This window comes from Erythrolamprus reginae, chromosome 4, assembly GCF_031021105.1.
Source record: "Erythrolamprus reginae isolate rEryReg1 chromosome 4, rEryReg1.hap1, whole genome shotgun sequence".
Classification (NCBI taxonomy): domain Eukaryota; kingdom Metazoa; phylum Chordata; class Lepidosauria; order Squamata; family Dipsadidae; genus Erythrolamprus; species Erythrolamprus reginae.
The window spans coordinates 26,453,457-26,475,658 of NC_091953.1; the positions used below are offsets into that span (position 1 = coordinate 26,453,457).

The window sequence follows — 22,202 nt, forward strand, 5'->3', positions numbered from 1 at the left end:
TTAGACACATTAATCAGACGATTCTCTGAGCTTAGGGCTCCTACTGGACTGGGTTCTAAGGAAGTAGAGAATGTGATTTTGCCTCTGCTTTTTAACTACCATATTTTTCAGACTATAAGACGCACCAGGATATAAGACGCACCAAGATTTTGAAGAGGTAAACAAAAAAAGGAGGGCCTACCTCAGCCTTCTATCACTCTACAGCCTTCCACAATCTTCTGCAGGTCCCATTTTTTGTGGAAAACGGCTCCGTTTTCACGAAAAATGGCCCATTTTTCCACTCATTTTCCCCCCACCCAGCCACCAGGATCACTCTACAAGCCTTCCTAATCATCTGCACACTTCATTTTTTGTGAAAAATGGGCCCTGTTCTCTCCTCTCAACCCCCCCCCCCCATGCAACACGTTTTGCCCTTCCCAGCCCCCAGGAGCACTTTGCAGCCCCACCCCCCAAACCCTCTGTGTGCCCCGTTTTTCCAAAAATGGAATATGCAGGGTGATGGTTTTGGATGGCTGTAATCAGTGTATAAGACGCACCAACATTTCCACCCTCTTTTAGGCAGGGAAGTGTATCTTATGCTGCGAAAAATATGGTGCCTACTTGTGAAGAAATGCAGGGAACAGAACAAGAGAGTCTGCTTCAGAGTGGGAGGACACAGAAATGCTGTAATGTCAAAACATGATGCCTTGAGGGACATTGAGGAAAAAATGTACTTAAAGGCAAAAAACTTTACCCCCATGCTCCCCTCCCTCAACTCTGGGCTACCCTCACAATTTCAAACTTATATCTGGAGAAGTAAATAGAGAATTTCCCTCATGCCCACATTTGCAACAAAAGATACATCCCGTTATGGGAAAGGACCAGGCGATAAACCTGATGGCATCTATGTTAAAAAGTCCTTCCCCCCGAGCCCCCCAGGCCGGCTGCCACGTTTTAAAACACGCGCGCCGCTTTGCAGCTGTCTCCTGAAGCCGAACGTGGAAGTTAGCGTTCCGGCTTCAGGAGACAGCTGCGAAGCGGCGCGCGTGTTTTAAAAGGTTGCAGCCGGCCTGGGGGGCTTGCCAGCACCCCCCCCAGCCCCCCAGGCCGGCTGCAACCTTTTAAAACACGCAGGATACGAGCGCCAAGGAGCTGTCTCCTGAAGCCGAACGCGGAAGTTAGCTTTCGGCTTCAGGAGACAGCTCCTTGGCGCTCGTATCCCGAATGTGAGCTCGGGAGGCGAACAAAAATGTCGCTCCCCTCCCAGCTCTTATCTCGAGTAGCTCGTAAGTAGAGCTGCTCGTATGTCGAGGTTCCACTGTATCTGGTAAGTGTTGCATTTTCAAATCAATGATATCACTTCACTTATTTCTCGTATCCTTTTAGCTAAAGTTTACAAAAACCTTACAGTCTGAAGAATCTTAAGCAAATCCTCAAGAATAGCCATTTGAATTTACCTACATGGCTTATTAAACATCCACATTATTTGAATAATCTAATAATAATAATAATAATAATAATAATAATTTATTAGATTTGTATGCCGCCATAAAATTCTATTTATTACTGCCATCATTGAAGATTATATATTAATGCATTGTAAGGGGGGAAACCCCAATCCTGAAACTATTCAGAGTTTTTGTCTTCCTCACACTACATGGGAACATGCTACAACTACAGACATGCTGTAATTTTGCAAGGTTCAGGAAGGAAGCATTACCAACACACCCAAATTCTCTACTGAGAGATACTGAAATTAGTAGCAAGCCAGAACTGAAGGTTTATAAAGCCAGAAACATACATTACAAATGTATACACAATGTGCTAGCATGAACATATATTCTAGAAAAATTATATACCAATACTGTATACCAAGAAAAACTATTTGTTTATTCTAAGGAAAACTCCTATTTTTAATAACTTTAATTAGCTATGCCAGCTGGACTCAGCTGAAAAATAATAGCTTTAAATCAATGGACTGTATTAGACCATAGAAAAGAAAAGTTCTATTTTAATGCTATGATTAGTTAACTTATTGATTACACAATGACAAGCAAAGCTACTGCTAAAATTTGAATGAAAAAAAGGGGGAAAGGTGTACAGTATAAAGGGTTAAAGTGTTTTTATTATTGATGACAACCTTCCCAATTGTGGTATCCAAATATGCAGACCGACTCTCTGAACAGAAAATTTTATTGGCTAGATAACTTTTGGAATTAATGTCCAAATGTCAGGCAGGCATCTAAGTTAGAGGAGACTGGCTTATGAGAACACAGCAAACTGCAGTCATTCATTCAGCTCAAGAGAGTTTGCCCCAATTGACAGCGGCTCTCTGTGATTTTAACCATTCCAGAAAATGACTAGGATTAAATCTGAAACCTTTGCATGCTAATAAAAACTATAATGAAGTATGGAATCAAAGAATAAATCTAATCATTATAGTCCAACCAACTATAATGAAAAGGGAAACCAATTAAACTCTCCTTGAGAGGTAGTCCCCTAACATTTTCATAAAAGCTTTCAGAGATGTAAAACAATTGAAATGAGCAATCTATAGATAGTTCAACAGCTGTATAGATCTTACAATTACGTAGTTTTCCTTAGAGGAAGTTGCAATTTGTACTTTTTTCTGATCCTAGACTTGATAGCATTAGTTCCTAATCATCTTTTTATGCATCTGAGCACTAATACTGCTTCCCTCAGTCTTCTTGTCTCTACACTGAATTGTAATCTGTACATGAACTCTAAAAGGCTCAATTACTTGTCATTATTATATTCTTGGAATTTACCCATTAGTCATTATTTCTTTTACTTCACTCTTCCTGAGATTAAAATTGTTCTTTGGCGCAACTGAAAAACAGCTTACTCACTTATCCTGAAAACTCTACAGCCTGAACACAACTGTTGATGTTGGCACATCACTTGTCAATGTTGAAATGTCACAGAATGACATTAGTGGTACATTCTAAATCCCTTTACTACCTGTTCACGCACACATGCAATGCTTCTGCACATGCACAGAGGCATCCTGGGTGGATGGGTGGAGCCTCCCACCGCCGGTGCTACCAGTTGCAGAACTGGGCCGAACCAGAAGCAACCCACTTGTTGGGTGACATGTACCTCCCCTGAAAAAGAATATTATCAGAATTGCTACAATTCACGGGCCCAAATATCTACCATATCCTTAGTCTTGGTATCTATTCTAAGTACAAATCAATAACTATCATATTTGAATAATTTTCCACTGATGCTTTGAGAAAATAATAATAAATGTATAAATGTTAAGTTAGCATCCTTCTATAGATTTTAAAGCATCAATATGTCACCATCTGCACCAGCGGTGGGTTGCTCCCAGTTTGGCAGGTTCTATGAACCGGTAGGGCCAGCAGCAGGAGGCTCCACCCACTCATTGGGACTCTTCTATACAAAGGGTTTTAGAACTCACTACTAATCTCCACTATTATTGTTTCCTGAAATACTATACTGAATTCTCAGGAGTTCTGGAAGCTCCAAGGATATCTGGAAGACACGAGATTAGAGAAGACTGCCGACTACTGTTTCTCTCTGCAGCTACAAACTCTGAAAGTTCAAATCAAAGTTTATTGTCCCAGAATATATATTCTATTCAGTTACTAGTATGGCTCCAATATGACATCTTCTTTGATGCTCACCAGGTGAACCTCATGTACCTCAGTACCATGCTTGAACTAGTACTTTTTGTAGATTTTTTTTAAACTGGAAAGGTAGCATATTTTAGAGAATAGGATAGGATAAGATAGGATAGGACAGAATAGGATAGAATAGAATAGAATTTTATTGGCCAAGTATGATTGGACACACAAGGAATTTGTCTTTGGTGCATATGCTCTCAGTATACATAAAAGAAAGGATACATTCGTCAAGAATCATAAGGTGCACCACTGAATGATAATCCGGGTACAAATAAACAATCAAATCATATGAGGAACCAGTCAATGTAAATTGCAAGGATACAAGCAACATTAATAATTAATTAATAATTATCACTAATTATTATATTCATTTTAATTAATTATTAATAATGAAGGATACTGGGAGTTCTTTAGATTCCTATTGGGAAATCATTTTCTTAAGGCCAATGGCTGAGGTCCACAGCTTTGTTTGAAAGTATGCCTATCTGTCTAACAAAAGACAAAAGCAAACCGAACTGGTAAGACAGCTTCAGTTAAGGAAGCAAGAAGATGTAAGAGCTGCTTTAATATTTTGTGCTTGAGTACATTATCCTTGCTAGTCATTATGTAAGAATGCCCAGGACAAGCTGTTAAGCTTCTAAATCTGGTCTACAATAAAAAAAACACGCAGAATTTAATAAAAGACTCAACAGACTCAAATTCAACCCTGATAAGACGGAGTAGCTGTGGGTTTTGCCTCCCAGGGACAATTCCATCTGTCCGTCCATTACTCGGGGGGGGCGGAATCACCGACCCCCTCAGAGAGGGTCCGCAACTTGGGCATCCTCCTCGATCCACAGCTCACATTAGAGAAACATCTTTCGGCTGTGGCGAGGGGGGCGTTTCCCCAGGTTCGCCTGGTGCACCAGTTGCGGCCCTATTTGGACCGGGAGTCACTGCTCACAGTCACTCATGCCCTCATCACCTTGAGGCTCGACTACTGTAACGCTCTCTACATGGGGCTACCTTTGAAAAATGTTCGGAAACTTCAGATCGTTCAGAATGCAGCTGCGAGAGCAATCACGGGCTTCCCTAAGTATGCCCATGTTACACCAACACTCCGCAGTCTGCATTGGTTGCCGATCAGTTTCCGGTCACAATTCAAAGTGTTGGTTATGACCTATAAAGCCCTTCATGACATCGGACCAGAATATCTCTGGGACCGCCTTCTGCCGCACGAATCTCAGCGACCGGGTAGGTCCCACAGAGTTGGCCTTCTCCGGGTCCCGTCGACTAAACAATGTCTTTTGGCAGGACCCAGGGGAAGAGCCTTCTCTGTGGTGGCCCTTTCATAAGCTTCTTAAAAAAAACCTATGTCGTCAGGCATGGGGGAATTGAGATATTCCTTTCCCCCCAGGCCTATACAATATATGCATGGTATGTTTGTGTGTATGTTTGATTTTTAATAAGGGTTTTTTAGTTATTTGAATATTAGATTTGTCATATGCTGTTTTATTATTGTTGTTAGCCGCCCCGAGTCTACGGAGAGGGGCGGCATACAAATCTAATAAATAAATAAAATACATAAACAAAAGGGAATTATGATTTTCTTCCAATGAAACTGGTGTTTGTCAATTAAATTAAACATTATTTTTGTGGAACAGTTGTTTACTATAAATACCTACCTGACAACTCATCACATTATCAGTTAACTTGAAAGAATATCTTCAAATTGGCATGTATAAAAGATATGGGTGAATCTTAAAGCCGCTTGCAAACACAGACCAACCACCATCTTGGCACCCTCTTTTAATATGCTATACCTTGCATACTATTACAGGTTAAAACTAGCACTTAAAATGGGTGTGGAAATGGACTGGAAGCTACTGCAGTTGATGAAGTACATATTATAGTAGAAATTGCTCAATTTGGTTGGTAATCTAACTAATAGTCTAACAGTAATAGTCTAAACCAAAGAATGTTACAACTGATATCTGTGCTAAAGTTAATAAAGGGCACAAAGTCACTACCGGTATATGGTCAGAAAATCAAATGGCTGGGATCATTTCCACATGAGTATAAGGATACAAATTTGTAACTACAATTCCATATGCTGATACAAGCTCATTAGATAGAGCAGGGGTCTTCAAACTTGACAACTTTAAGACTTGGGGACTTCAACTCCCAGAATTCTCCAGCCAGCAGAACCGTAGGGAGAATTATGGGAGTTGAAGTCCACAAGTCTTAAAGTTGCCGAGTTTGAAGACCTCTGAGATAGAGGATCATTAATGCTACAAATTATAGCAAGTGATAAGGTATATCTTTTCTATTTAATTTTGTTCTTCTTAAAGAGCTGCAGTGGCGCAGTGGTTAGAGTGCAGTACTGCAAGTTAATTCTGTTGATCACCAGCTGCTTGCAGTTTGAAAGCTGTTCTCAAGGGAATTAAGGCATAATGGAAAATAGATAAATAGATAGCAAATTGCAATAGAATGCATTCACGCAATCTTATACTGTACATCAAGAACCATTGCTAATTATGTACATTCAATTATGTACATTCAAAAAGTCACTTCCAAAAAATGCTAAGAAGCTAATTACAAAGAAGATGAAAAATATAATTTCAGTTTATCTTGTCACAGTTCACTCTGTCCAAATAGAAACATAACATTTTATGTTGGAATATTGAAAGTGCCACTGTATGTCATAACAGCTCTTCAGAAACAACTTTTAGACAAAAGATGATTAGGACCCTGGCCTAGGGCATCAAAGCTTAGAAAGCAGCAATGTTGTTTCTCCTACAAAATCATTTTAAAAATTCTAATGTATCTGCATGCTTGTGTGCGCACTGCCAAAGCATCACTTTTCTGTTCTTTGACACTTTCTACCTGGGAGCAGATCCATACAAACTCCAAATAAATGAAAATCTGATTATTCTTCTGTAGAGTGCACATATTTCTCAATAGTTAACAGGAACCTCACCTTTAGGTATGATCAATATAACTCAGTAGGTGACAGATGCAGGAATTTTGCATCAGTGTAGGTGATAATGAAATTGCAGTTAAAACTATAATGTGCTACTGACACCAGAAAAATATGGAACTGAATACACTCAAAACCGTAGAAATGGTGATAGACTTTATTTATTAATTAAATTTATTTATTAAATTTGTATGCCGCCCCTCTCCATAGACTCGGGGAGAAACCCTCCCATACTTCCACCTCTTACAATACTAACAACACAGTATCAACAGTAGAGACCTTAAATTTCGACCATATCGCAAGATGTAAAATGGACACCTAACATCAAAAATGTCATCAAAAAAGCATAACAATGTTCTTTCTGCACCAATTCAGAAAGGTCAAACAGTTACAGATACAGTTCTACAGAAAAATTACTGAGTCTGTCATCTGCACGTCTATAACTGTCTGGATTGGTTCTGCAACCCAACAAGACCTACACGACTTCAGAGGATAACCAGAACGGCAGAAAAAACAATTGCTACCAACCCACCTTCCATTGAAGACCTGCACGAGTCAAAAAAAGGGCTGTGAAAATGTTTACAGACATTTCACATCCTGGATATAAACTATTTCAACTCCTACCCTCAAAATGACACTAGAGCATATCAAAACAACTAGACACAAGAACAGTTTTTTTCATGAACACCATCACTCTGCTAAACAAAGAATTCCTTCAACATTGTCAAACTATTTACTAAATCTGCACTACCATTAACTTTCTCATTGTTCCCATCACCCATCTCATCCTATAAATGACTGTATATGTTGCTTGTATCCTTACAATTTATATTGACTGGTTCCTAATATGATTTGATTGCTTATTTGTACCCGGACTATCCTTAAGTGTTGTAGTTATGATTCTTGACAAACTTATCTTTTCTTTTATGTACACTGAGAGCATGTGCACCAAGAAAAAATCTTTGTGCATCCAATCACACTGGGCCAATAAAGCCATTCTATTCTATTCTATTATATTATATTCCATCCTAATCAATTCTAATTATATTCTGTACATTAATTCCATAAATGACAAAAAGCATGAATTATCCCTAACAATACTTCAAAAATACTTCAAAAGGCAAGCATAAACAAAGCTGAGAGCTTGTTTTCAGATAATTACACTATAATTTAAAAAATCATAATTGCAGAAATAATAAAAGTATCAAAGTCTACATTCATTTGTACCAGTTTACACATGTTTTAGTTTAACTCTTTATTTATTTAACCTTACTTATCTTTTTCTTCCCTTCAGTTTCAGAATTAAATGTCAATCAAGGAATGACATAACTTTTAATATCAGTTCATTTCATTGGCAGGGTTCAGACATAGTACCGTAGTATGCATACCTGTCGTTACCTGTTTGGGTTGCACATTTCTATTTTCCTATCACACATTTTAAAATATTTCGAAATCCTAACAATAGATTGCAGGCTGTTGTGTGCAAATCAGGCAAATGATGATTTAAGGAGCCAAAGCAGAAAATCAACCTACTTTGAATTAGCATTGTGTGCAAGGTTTTGATTTGTACAAAATAAATGCTTCATGGCTAGCCAGAAAAGCTTGCAATCACTTTGCTGTTGAGTAACCTATTTGATCTGATTTTAGATAGCTTGCAAACTGCTCCAACTATAAACTGACATCACCACAACTCAAATTACTTCTAGTCCCTCATGTCATCAATACTCAAGGAAGAGCATTATTTAGAAATTAATACTCCTTGCCAACTTCAAAGACACAAGAGTCAGGATGCCACAGTAGTTTCAACAAAGGACTCCTCTGGCATATCTCCTCTTCTCCCTTTTTTAATGTTCCACCACACATTCCACCCAAGAGGAACAGAAAGAGAGTGAAATAAAATTGTTCTTCTCCTATAACTTTAATAGTTCCAACCTCCAGAGTATTTTAATTCCCTCTCTCCATTACATACACAAAAATATTATTATTAGCCAGCCATCCAGCCATGACAAAATCTGGAAAGACTGGACAGTCCACAGCCATGTGAGTAATTTGAAACCTAAGTACTCACAAGTGGTTCATGAAAGATCAATCTCACAAGTGTGCAAGCATGTTTTCATGTCCAAATGTGGTTCATGTAGCCAGAATCAATGGAGGGTCACCAGGACAATGATCACTGTTGAAATTCCTGGTTGCAGAAACCTAATATCAGTCTTGGTATCTCCTGTCCAATGACAATGGCCTTCTGGATTTTTATTTTTTTTTAAGCTGGATGAAGCTTCCTTTAGGACTTACCTGAGGGTTTCAATCAAATGCCACAAAATAGCAGGTAACCACTATATTAAAACATATTAAAACACAGCAGCATGAAGGTCTCATGGATGATTGCTTTTGTATATGGTAGCTGTAGCAAGACTGCTATATGCACAAAGATGGAAATATTCTAAAATATCCACCACAAAGGGATAGTTAATAAAGACAATAGTATTTGCCAAAATACAAATTTAACTTCCTGACTGAGAAGATAACAAGTACATGTATTAGTGACTGGAAATCCTTTATAGATTTTTTTATTGAAAATGTGCAGGGATGAACCAGTGAGTTATAGATTTGATGAGTCAAAAGGATAAAATATTGGAAGGGAATTATGATGTAACGTTAAAAGGAGTAGAGATAACTGTAACTGCTGTAAAGATCAGAAACAGATTCTTATAGTTTCTCTTTTTCTTACTTCTATTTATTTTTTCTGTTTATTCATTAGTTCTGTGTTTTATTTATTCTTTTTCTTTAAACCTGTATGGTTTTATTACTGTAGAAAATCCTTTAATTAAACTCAACTCAGAAATATGGTCAGGATACAGAAACGATGGGGGCATAGGTTGTTCATCCTCATATTAGATAAGATAGCTACTACAGCTGTTTATGTTGACAGCAGCTACGATGTGGAGGGGGGAGACAATTTCTTGATATATGAAGGAACAATACAACTTCCTGGGCAAACTTAAGCCAAGGTTTCAGCAATCATTTCGAAGTCAAAATTTTCACTGCAGGAGGCAGGAGACAGAGAGACACAATACAGAAACCAGTTTTGGAACTTTTGTGTGTAATTTTGCCTAGGAAATATATACTGGTTTTAGAGTAATTGTTTGTGTCCCATTCATAGATCCCCAAGAGGAAGGAGGCAGTAAAAAATAAAACCCCGATTCATGAAAACAACCATTAAGGATACAGTGAGCAGCCTCCCTATACTCTTTCCATGGAATAGTAAAGCAAAAAGAGCTTCTTTACCAGAAATAAAGGCAGAACATTTTAATTTCATTGGTTAGGTTACAGCTGCATGAGGGGGGACTATCCCTACACCAACCCGAGTCAAATTAAAGGGCGAAAGAGTCCAGTTGCTGGATTTTAAGTGATGAGTCACTATAAAGAACCGTCGCCCTCCCTTCCTTTCTCACCCACCCCACTGCACGATCCGAAAAAAAGGACCATTTAAGGAAGGGCTTCTGTGTCACCCCTTTAAATCCCGTTTGGCTTAGCCGCTCAGCCTCTTAGAATCTGAAACCTGGAAGGGACCGCCTGGTAAAAGCGCCCTTGGGAGGAAGGTCGGGTAGGAGAAGAGAAAAAAGAAACGGAAAGACGACCGATCGATCCAGCCCTCGTGCGCTCGGATCTACCTAGGCAAGAGGGCGCATGCTTCCGCCCTCCTCTCCAGCATCGCCCATCGCTATAAACATTGCATCATGCACCACGTTCCTCGCAAAATGGACTCCTAGCCTGGCATGTGGCTGGCCGCCCAAGTTACACGTTGATCGGGTCCCAAACCCGCTCGGCTTGGGACCCGATAGGAGTCCCGATGGTGGCTGGGGGTGGGCGAATCGCCCGGAGAGCCCCGGGCTTGAAGAGTTATCCGTCTTTACGACCCCAAGCCTCACGGAAGATGCCGGGGGCCCCTCCCAACGTGGCCGCGTGGCTTTCTCTTTAGAGCGTGGTCTTCTTGGCTTTTGCCCCCTTCCCCTCCCAAACCCGCGATCTCGTTCATTCAGGGCATCTCCCAGCAAGGCTCCCCACTCGGGTAGATGCATAGAGGAGAAAGGAAGGGCAGAACAGGGGAGGGGGGGAAACACCTCGCCGGGGCGCCGACGCCTTACTTACCTAAAGCTCGTCTGCCGGGGGAGATGGATGTTTCTACTACAGCCGGTTTAGAAATGAAGGAGGGTGGTGGAAAAAGAAAAAAGGGAGGCTGAAGAAGAAGAGCCGGAGATGGGACCTGCCGCGCGCCGGAGCTCCAGTGTGGCAGCGCCGGGGAGAGAGGAAAAAAAAGCGGGGAGAGGGGGAAAAAAGGCTTGTGAGGAGACTCTTTTTACAACCGCTCCGGCTGTTACTTATAGTAACTCCTCCCACTCTCTCTCACTCTCTGTCGTGAATGAAAGAAGGGGAGGGAAATTATAATAACACACACACACACACACAAAAAGAAGCCGCCTAGGGGTTGTGAGGAGGGCGGGGAGATACAAAAAGGGCGCTCGTGAGGGAACGGTTGCTCTTAACAACTCCCCTCAGTGCCGCCCGCCCTTTTTTTTCTCCACCTCAGGGCTGGTTCGTCGCGTGGAGGGGAAGCAAAAAAGCGATAAGCGCGGGGGGGGAGGCAGAAAGGAGACGCGCGTGGCGGGGGGGCACCCCAACGGCAGCTCAGCGCGGCCGCGCGGCTGTAACGAACCCCGAGTGGGGGCGCCGACACGCGCGCCACGCCGCCGCTGTTCCCGCCTAAAAGGTGTGGCTGTGGGCAAGGCCGGGAGACCGCCCGGCTGTCCTTGGGCCTCCCTTACTCGCACGCGCTAAGCGATTGTCTCTGTGTGTGTGTTTCTCTGAGGTGCGGCGGAAGCAGCCACTTCAAAAAGCCCCTTTTTTTTCTTCATTCTCGTTGAGGCCCGGCTTTGGAGAAAGAACAGCTGGAGGGAGTGGGGGAAACGGCGTAGTTTTTTCCCCCAGCCCGGAGTTATCCACGAAATATATTCAAACTTAAATGTAAACCGCTCGAAACCCAAACTGCAGAAAACACGACTTATTTATTTATTGTTTTGTTTATTTGTTTATTTATTTGTTTGTTTGTTTGTTTATTGATTGATTTGATTTGTATGCCGCCTCTCTCCGTAGACTCCGGCAGCTAACAACAGCAAAAAGACAATATGAACAAATCTAATATTAAAAGTAATGTAAAAAAAACCCCAATTTAAGAAACCAATCATACATACAGACATACCATGCATAAATTTTATAGGCCTAGGGGGAAGGGAATATCTCAATTCCCCCATGCCTGACGACAGGTGGGTTTTAAGTAGCTTACAAAAGGCAAGGAGGGTGGGGGCAACTGATATCTGGGGGGAGTTGGTTCCAGAGTGTCAGGGCCGCCACAGAGAAGGCACCCTGGGTCCCACCGAACGACATTGTTTAATCGACGGGACCGGAGAAGGCCAACTCTGTGGGACCTAACTGGTCGCTGGGATTCGTGCGGCAGAAGATGGTCCCGGAGATATTTGTTTTGTCAAGAACCTATTGATGTTTATATACATGATACTAGTAAGAGAGAAACATTAGGACCAGGGGACAGAGGGCACTCTGGTGCACTTATGCACGCCCCTTACTGACCTCTTAGGAATTGGGAGATATTTGTAATATGGTAAATGATTTAGCTTTACTAGATAAATGGTCAAAGCAATGGAAACTGCAGTTTAATGTTTCCAAATGTAAAATAATGCACTTGGGGAAAAGGAATCCTCAATCTGAGTATTGCATTGGCAGTTCTGTGTTAGCAAAAACTTCAGAAGAGAAGGATTTAGGGGTAGTGATTTTTGACAGTCTTAAAATGGGTGAGCAGTGTGGTCGGGCGGTAGGAAAAGCAAGTAGGATGTTTGGCTGCATAGCTAGAGGTATAACAAGCAGGAAGAGGGAGATTGTGATCCCCTTATATAGAGCGCTGGTGAGACCACATTTGGAGTACTGTGTTCAGTTCTGGAGACCTCACCTACAAAAAGATATTGACAAAATTGAACGGGTCCAAAGACGGGCTACAAGAATGGTGGAAGGTCTTAAGTATAAAATGTATCAGGAAAGACTTAATGAACTCAATCTGTATAGTCTGGAGGACAGAAGGAAAAGGGGGGACATGATCGAAACATTTAAATATTTTAAAGGGTTAAATAGGGTTCAGGAGGGAAGTGTTTTTAATAGGAAAGTGAACACAAGAACAAGGGGACACAATCTGAAGTTAGTTGGGGGAAAGATCAAAGGCAACATGAGAAAATATTATTTTACTGAAAGAGTAGTAGATCCTTGGAACAAACTTCCAGCAGACGTGGTTGGTAAATCCACAGTAACTGAATTTAAACATGCCTGGGATAAACATATATCCATCCTAAGATAAAATACAGAAAATAGTATAAGGGCAGACTAGATGGACCATGAGGTCTTTTTCTGCCGTCAGTCTTCTATGTTTCTATGTCAATAGTGGATAGTTTAAGGCAGTGATGGTGAACCTATGTCATGGGTGCCATGTCTGCGGAGCCATATCTGCTAGCATGTGAGACATTGCCCTAGCTCAGGGATAGGCAGTTGGCTCTTCTATGACAAATGGACTTAAACTCCCAGAATTCCTGAGCTAGCACAATTGCCTCAGAAATTCTGGGAGTTGAAGTCCACATGTCATAGAAGAGCCAACTTTGCCTACCCCTGCCCTAGCTCAACTCCAAGGTGCATATGTATGCCGGCCCGCTGATTTTGGTGCCCACAGAAGCTCTGGGAGGGCATTTTTGGCTTCAGGAGAGCCTCCAGGGAGATAGGGGAGGGCATTTTTACCCTCCCCAGGCTCCGGGGAAGTCTTTGGAGCCTGGGGAGGGGGAAACATGAGCCCACTGGGCCCACCAGAATTTGGGAAACACCGGCATTTCTGGCCTCCAGAGGGCCTCCCGGGGCTGGGGCAAGTATTTTTTGCCCTCCCCAGGCATTGAATTATGGGTGTGGGCACTTGCGCGTGCACAACAATGTGCATGCATGCTTTCTCAGCACCCAAGGGAAAAAAAGGTTCACCACTGGTCTAAGGGTAAAGTTTTGGGGATTAGGTGATGAAACTACAGTCAGGTAGTGAGTTTCATGCCTCAACTACTCTGTTACTCAAATCATATTTCCTGCAGTCAAGTTTAGAGTGGTTTACTTTAGGTTTGTATCCGTTGTGTGCTCGTGTGTTGTTGTGGTTTCTTCCCCAAACCCCAAAAACTTTAACCTTAGACTGGCTACAGTCTACCTCACCCTATTCCTAAGAGGTCTGCAAGGGGTGTGCATAAGCGTCCCTATCTTACTGTCCTATTGTCCAATTTACCTATACCTACTTGCTTTTGTTTATGTTTATACCATACCATACATGTTTGAACAAATAAATAAATTGTTTTGGACTTCAACTCCCATGATCCCCGCCTAGGAAAAGGCAGGATTCTGTGCATACTAACAAATTAATAGAGTTGGAAGAGACCTTACAGGTCATCTAGTCTAACCCCCCTCCCAAGCAGGAGATCCTATATCTGCCTTTACCTAGGATCCAAACTCACAACCTGATTGTGAAGCAAGAGCTTCACCTCTACTTCTGTGGCCCAAACCTCGAATGTTTTTGTTCGTTTGGGCAAGGGAAAAATTATTTAAAATATATTCAGATGTGCTGCATTTCATGTCCCCAAAATTGGAGGGTGCTCCTAATTTATTAATATTTTTTCAAAAATCTTTTGCATGGCTCTTCTGTAACTATGAGTGTGCATTTCGCTAACCTGTGTCCAACTGAATTAGAGTTTAACTAAATGACTTAGTTATCTGGGATTACGGAAACGAAACCCGCAGATTGCGTAGGGTTCACCTGCCCCCATCTTCTACTAGAGGTTTATTTGCTAATCCAGACAAGGGATAAGGCACAAGTATGCAGTTGTCATAAAATTTAAAATTAAAAAAGGCAAATTAATAAAGGGCAACAGGTTAATACCATAATCTTAAATATTATAAGTATGAGTAATAAATAAGTAATAAGTAAATAATCACTTTTCGGGGGGAAATCCCTTTTAAATTCAATGGGGCATATTTCCAGATGCACAGGTAAAGCAGGAATGAGAATATGTTAAAACAGGAACAAAACTCTTTAATGTAAAAGTTGAATTTCAACATTTGGAAGGTGCTCTGCAAAGCACAAAACATTTCTATTGCAATATCCATCTGACATAAACAAAGGTTCAGGTGGCACTTGAAAGATGTAACAAATGTTTTGAGTGCTGCATGTTTTTGTCTTTTTCTCTGTATACTGCTGTTATGTTTTTCCTGGTAGTTAGTGTACACAGAGACAAAGCTTCAGTCTACAGACCTATTTCAAACTAGAACTGCTGCGCACTCACAATGTAAATGTGGTTAAATTGTATGGATTATGTACTCAGATTTCACTTACAGACCTTGAGAATTAAAGCTGCTTAGTTTCTTTAAAGTGCTGTTTAAAAAAAACCAACTTCCATATTGCTTGAATGCAGCCAGGTTAGCAAGGAAATGCATCGCAATCTTCTGTCTGGATTGCATCATTTATTGAGCAGTGTTTCCTGAATGCAGCAAGGGCTTTTACAGTTAAGTGTGGACATTTAGCACCAACTCTTAATGTAGATGGCATGCATTGCAACTGCCTATGCAGAATAATCCCATAAAAGTACCATATGTACCACTATCTACATGGAATATTATTTAATTATATAACTAAAATTATCATGAGTTTATTAGATACCGTAAGTTTATTAGAGGGTTTTTTTTGGGGGGGGGGGGGGGGAGCTGGGGAACATTTTTTAAGAAAACATCAATTGAAGTAAGAATCAGGATGTTTGGAAGATTTTTGTGCTAAAATATTAAGGAATTAATATTCAGCAGATATTAATATTCACTTATTTTGGTAAAATAAACACAGATGGTGAAACCGTGCAAAATGGATAAGGTTTTGTGGCATATATGCAGATATCATCTTTATTAACTATTCCTTCATGGTGGCTCTTGCTGGCAAAATTTATTTTTAACCACATCAAACCTATTTTATGGCATGTGTCTCATTTTGGGTTGTTTCTTACTTATTAGTAGAAAATCATGCCAGCAATCATTAACAACTGATCAGAGAGGAACAATTTATTGGTGAAGCAAGCAGCTTTATAAATATTATAATTTTTTTTAAATGCAGGTTTGTAGATCTCAGGCGATCCACCCCTGTTTTATTTATGATTCAAGGAGGGTATTTTGTTCTTATAAAGCTGTTTCTGTATGAATTTGCTATTAAGCCTAAGTTTGGGTAGAAGAGCTTTGAAAAGGAAGAGAATTTCACAGAGCTCCAGTCTCACCTATATACCAATTTCATCATTTATCATTTATAAATTTACTTAATATAATTTATACTTCAAAATAATCCTGGATAGTGAGCTACTACAAATACTTTTGGTCATCTATATCTGATTTTCTACATCAGAAAAGTGGACAATAACAACAAGAGAGAAAGACGGCTTGCTTAGTAATATCCAGATACCCATGAAAGATTATTTTCAGATAATTCTATGTGGTACCCATATTAGAGTATTTTTATTATCAGAATATAATTACTCTATTCTGAAACTTTAAAAGATGCCATCTTCCTGTGGTTTTCATATTTTAATTCCACTGGATTTGGAAGAGGGGCGGCATACAAATCTAATATATTATTATTATTATTATTATTATTATTATTATTATTATTATTATTAACACGTTTTATAGTTTTAGATGCTAAAACTACAAAACATGTAGTTTGGGGCTTGTTAAATTTAATTGTACATTCGTGTTTTTGTGTTTGCAGAGGGCTGAGTGCTTCAAGAGAAGAACCTGGTGCATGTAAAATTACAGGTATGCCTATTGTTAGGCAAAATGGGCTTTTCCAAAGAATATCAAAGTTGAGGAAGTTTCCTATTAGAGGAGATGAGATCGTGAGGTCATCAGGCTGATTGAGGTTGGAGTGTTGGGGTTTTTCCAGATTCCCATTCTCCTGTATGAGCTGCCCTTGGGTTTTACTATTTTCTGATGAGAAAGCTTCTATTCTTTGTCTATTCTTTGTCTTGGAGATTTAGAGGGGCTTTCTTGGTGGGGAGCAGGAGGGCCAATTTGGGTTTAATAAGATTAGACAGAGATGAAGATTTGAGCTTGAGGTCAAAAATTTTGCCATGGTCATGTCAAAAACATGAAAGTGGAAGAGGAAGGAATTTCCATTCTGTTTGTTAGATTTATTTTCTCCACTATAATTAAACTGGTACAATGTCCAACTCTCAACAACTCCAGGAAGCCAGCAGGCATGCAAATTATGCAGCAAAGGTAAAGTAGAATATTAACATCATCATATCAAAAAAGAATTCCTAACCAATAAAACTAGAACCAGGTTATTACAGTCATTTTTCTTTGAGAAGTAAAGTAAAATAAGAGATTGGTAGCTGTCATCTTGGAAAATTTGAATCTGTTTTTCCTCCCCAAAGTATAAAATTTCCACACTAAATTAAACAGTAATTTCAAGTTAAGTTCAAACTTTGTAGTCCTTGATGCTTCAAGGACGCCACAGTTTAACCCTGAGCTATGTATATTCTCTTCTGTTGTAACTTCAAAATTGATGGCTACAATTTGAGTATTATTTTCATTGTTGTTTATACCTAGAGATTATAAAGAGATAGGAGAGGACCAGAACAACTACACTAGCAACTGCCTAAACATCTATGTTAAAAAGAAGCAGTGACAAATATTTTACAAAATGTTGTTTATCTCTACTTCTGCAGATACAGCCTCTTCTCTTTGATGTACAAAATACCTCTTTCTAACTGATATAGCTTCCCCACAATGCAGCTAAACTACAGTTTGTTTTCTTTTCTCAACATGCTCTTTCATGCGTCAGCAATAACCTTGACCCTGGCTTTACCAAAACACCAAGTATTTAACATGCGTAAGGAGTGAAATAAATGTCTAAGAAAAAAAATGAGAAAGAAATATAAAATAAAATATCAATAAATACACAGATAATTTTAAATTGTTGTAAAATTAGCATTTATTATTTCATGGATAAATTAGTTTAATATATAAAATTAAAACTATTGTATCGTCTTGAAAAACAGTACCACTACAAAACTCTAAGTTGTAATATTTATAAGCCTGTCATACTTAAAGCACATAATCTTTTGAAAAGAAGATTTTTTTTAAAAAAAAAAAGGCTAAACAATTAGTGAAAGCAATATTAAATTCTAAAATTCTCTTCCACGATACCCAAGTGGTAATTCCTCAAATTATTTATAAACATTGAAATAGCTTATTGCTTATTACCTTTACATGAAATATTTATTCCTTAATATCATACTCTAAGCCAATGTTTCCCAACCTTGGACATTTTAAGATGTGTGGGTTTAAACTCCCAGAATTTTCTGGCCAGTAAACTGGAGAATCATATATTAGCCAATTGGGGATAGTGGTTAAGATGCTGGCCTAAAACCAGGAGAATCTGGGTTCCAGTCCCAATTTAAGCATGAAAGATAGCTGGTGACTATGTGCCAATGATTTTCTCAGTGTAACATACCTCACTGGCTTGTTTTGATGAAAATAGGAGGAAGTAAGTTCACTGCCTTGACATTTAAAAATAATAATAAAGGTAGAATCAAAACACGTGATAAATAAATAAAGCTTGTGAACCCAGTCTTCCGCGATCAGAGTTCATTCGTATATAAATATATTTCGAATAATACTTGTGCATTATAAAAAAGTAATTCATATGAAGAGATTATAATTTCTGAATTATACATACTGTACTAGCAACTCAGAGGGGTATAAAAATGTAAGCTGTGCAAATAAAAATGAAATATCACAGGACTAACTTAATAAACTAGTGTTAAAATAGACAATTTGTGTTAGGTGAAATAGATGTGTGTTCAGTGCTTAGGAGTGTTGCTTCAACTGTTCACAAGTCTGGAATAGATGCCATGGCACTGGAATATTCAGGTTCACACCTCTACACAATCTCTTACATATTGTCCATTATGGAAATGTCTTCAGGAGGTTAGTATTGGAAGTAAGTCTTCCAGTAGTCAGAGTTTCAACATCTAGTTGTTATTTCAATCAGGTGAAAGGTTCAGGAGCAAATAGAGTAGTCCTGAAACAGGATGAGCATGTTCAGTGAGTAATACCAAAATTTATCAGGGCCAGTAGAAGCAAGTAGCATCGTCCAAATCCTATATGTTGAAAGAAAACAGATCAATCTGTCAATTTCTTCTCAAACTAGGTTTGAGGGCAGACTCTCAAATGGATAGGGCCCTGACAGAGTACATGTTAATTCAGTACATCTAATTAAAAGTATTAAGGAAACAAGTTCAGACTTAATTACCAAAATAATGAACAATGATTTGTTTTCGCTACAAAATCAAGACAAAGAAGTCTTCAAAAAACCACTCTGGAGAGAAAATGCATTGCTCTACCCAAGTCTACAATACATGAGGTCCCAGCATCTTTACTTCTGCCACAAGTATAACACAGTACCATCATGATGTTGACCATATTAGCTTGAGATTACAGAAGTTGTTATAAGATATAGGGTTGAAGCAGGCTGTTTTATACGCAGGGTTAAATCGACTCTTAAAAGTGCTCAGACAGATCTACAATATTTCCTAATACTGAAAAGACAGCTTCCTTCTATTACTTAGCTGGTTGTTGAGAGAGACTCCTGAGCAGCGGTGGGCTACTAGCCAGAACGCTAAATTGCACTCTCCACCGCGGCTTGTAAGTGCTTGTGGGACCCGCGCAATTTTGCTTCTGCACATGTGGACGTAGCAAAATTGTGCATGGAGCCTCAGGTGCGCCTGTGTTTCAGCATGCACAGAAGCAAAAAACCCTCACCGAAACATGGGCGCACTTGCTAAGATTTACCCCAAACTTAAAGATACCTGTTGGAAATGTAAGAAACACTCGGGAAACTTTTTTCATATGTGGTGGTCCTGCTCTAAAATCCAAAGTATATGGAAAACTACACATAAGTGGCTCACAGAAATTGTGGAGGAGAAAATCGAATATTCCCCAGAAAGCATGCTTTTAGGAATCTGGAAACGACATTATCCCAGGCAAAAGCTCTATCTTATGACACATACAATTACCGCAGTCAGAATTTCAATAGCGCAAATGTGGGAAAAAGAACAAATCCTGTCTGAAAATTTAATTATTGAGAAAATCTATAGATGCGCTGAAATGGATGAAATGACAAATGCAATCAAAGGAGTAAGAATTGAAGAAACCAAAGAGATATAGCAAAAATGGCATGAATGGATCTGCAATAAAAACTAAACACATCAATATAGAGTATAAGTGTACATATAAGGGATTTAAACATATTAATATTATAGGCTTCATTAACTTACGGAAGTGTATATGGTTTGCTTAAGAAATAGAGATGTGATTTGTAATTTTAATGTGTAAAATGAAACTGTACTGGATCTGTAAAAACAACTATATGAATTATCCTTTTTTCTTTTAACAATAAAAGTTTAAATAATTTTTTAAATTTTTAAAAAACTCGCCGAAACACATGCGCGGTTCCATGCGCAATTTTGCTACCTCCACAGATGCAGAAGCAAAATCGCGCTGGCCCCGCAAGCCCTTACGAGCAGCGGCTAGTAGCCCACTGCTGCTCCTGGGTGACCTTCTACTTAGTACAGTATTAAAAAAAGTGTACCTATCCACTCCAGTTCTGGAAACTTTCTCTTTTAATGTGGTCTTACATAATACTCAGCCATGGATTTTCAAATTAACTGAATGATTAGGGCTTCTACAGCACAGTGAATCATATGGTAAATGAGGACATTCGACATACTGACCTACAAAACTAACCAACCATATTTTAGACGAGTATCTTATGCAAACACCATTTTTTTTGCTGATCCTGTAAAACCCACATTCTTCACACGATTAACTGAGTGAACTTATACACCTGGCACATACTTGTGTTTTTGTTTGAGAATAAGCCCTGCTAATTCTTATTTTGCATACAATTCTTCTTTCTTCCACAGAAATCCAACAGAATCGGCTGTTTGATATTTTGGCCCTCATAAACAAATCAGCTGGAAAAATTATAGTGAGTTATTTGCCCTTGTGTTTGCACTCCTACTGTCATGTAAGCACTTAACTTTGTTAGCAGTATGGCCTCAATCTATTCTTAGGCACCATATGAAAATAAACTGTATTACTCAGAAGAAATCCCACAACAGCACGCAACAGATTCAAACTTAATATTAACCGCTCCAAACTTGACTGTAAAAAATATGACTTCAGCAACCAAGTTGTCGAAGCGTGGAACTCATTACCTGACTCAGTAGTGTCAACCCCAAACCCCCAACATTTTTCCCTTAGACTGTCCACAATTGACCTCTCCAGGTTCCTTAGAGCAGTGTTTTTCAAGCAGTGTGCCGTGGCACACTAGTTTGCCGCGAGACATGGTCAGGTGTGCCGCGAAGAAGGAAGCTGAGAGAGAGAGTGAGAGAGAGAGAGAAAGAGAGAGAGAGAAAGAAAGCAAGAGAGAGAGAGAGAAAGAAAGCAAGAGAGAGAGAAAAGGAGAGGAAGGGAGAGAGAGAGAGTGAAATGAGCAAAAAGGGGAGGAAAAAAGAGAAATGAGAAAATGATTGAGACAGAGAATGAGAGGAAAGAGAGAGAAGCAAAAGAGAGAGAGAAGTGACTCTTGATTTAAAGCATATGATAAAAAGCACCCAAAGAATAAGAGAGAGAAAACCCCCAGCCCTCACCTGTTTTTGGAAATGGTTCAAGAGTGTGTACACACACACACACACACACACACAAGGGTGAGGAGGAGACAGATGGAAAAAGAGAGGAGAGTGTTTTACGGTGTCATTTTGTGTCATTTTGGTTGGTGGTGTGCCCCAGGATTTTGTAAATGTAAAAAATGTGCCACGGCTCAGAAAAGGTTGAAAATCACTGCCTTAGAGGTCAGTAAAGGGCGTGCATAAGTGCACCAGTGTGCCTTCCGTCCCCTGTCCAATTGTCTCTCCTTATCTCATTTATCTTTTCTTCCTTTCAAATATGTTCACCTATACTTTTATATCTTTTCTTCTATTCTTTTCTTTATTTATATTATTACATGTCTATTCTCTTCAATGTGTATTATGTATTGGACTAACTAACTAACTAACTAACTAACTAACTAACTAACTAACTAAATAAATAAATAAATAAATAAGCTTATTCAAACCATCCTTCTAGATGCATGGATTGACACATTCCAAATCATGGTTTGCTTATCCATGATTTCTTGCATACAGCATGGTTGGCTGATTCATATAACATGCAAATAGTAAAGAAAGCCAGGAGATCTTCTCAAATCCACTCAATGTGCCATGGTTGCTATGCAAGCTATCCACCATCCAGAAAACAGTTGACTTCTCAAGCAGTTATTGCACAAGCAAGTAAATTACAAGGAGGTGCAGTTTAGGTCTACCCAAAAGAAAATAATAATTTAGCTATCATCTCGTGGCCATCAATTTTTCCCC

At 39.4% G+C, this 22,202-nt stretch overlaps 1 protein-coding gene across 1 annotated transcript in view; it reads right to left on the reverse strand.

Annotated features, from left to right (window-relative positions):
• Positions 1-11,123, reverse strand: part of SLC7A1 (solute carrier family 7 member 1) — a 49,818-nt gene extending 38,695 nt beyond the window's left edge. The window contains exon 1 of the mRNA XM_070749847.1: positions 10,759-11,123. The gene's annotated coding sequence lies outside the window, so the exon portion shown is untranslated. The remainder of the gene's footprint in view (positions 1-10,758) is intronic.
• Positions 11,124-22,202: the final 11,079 nt, after the last annotated feature.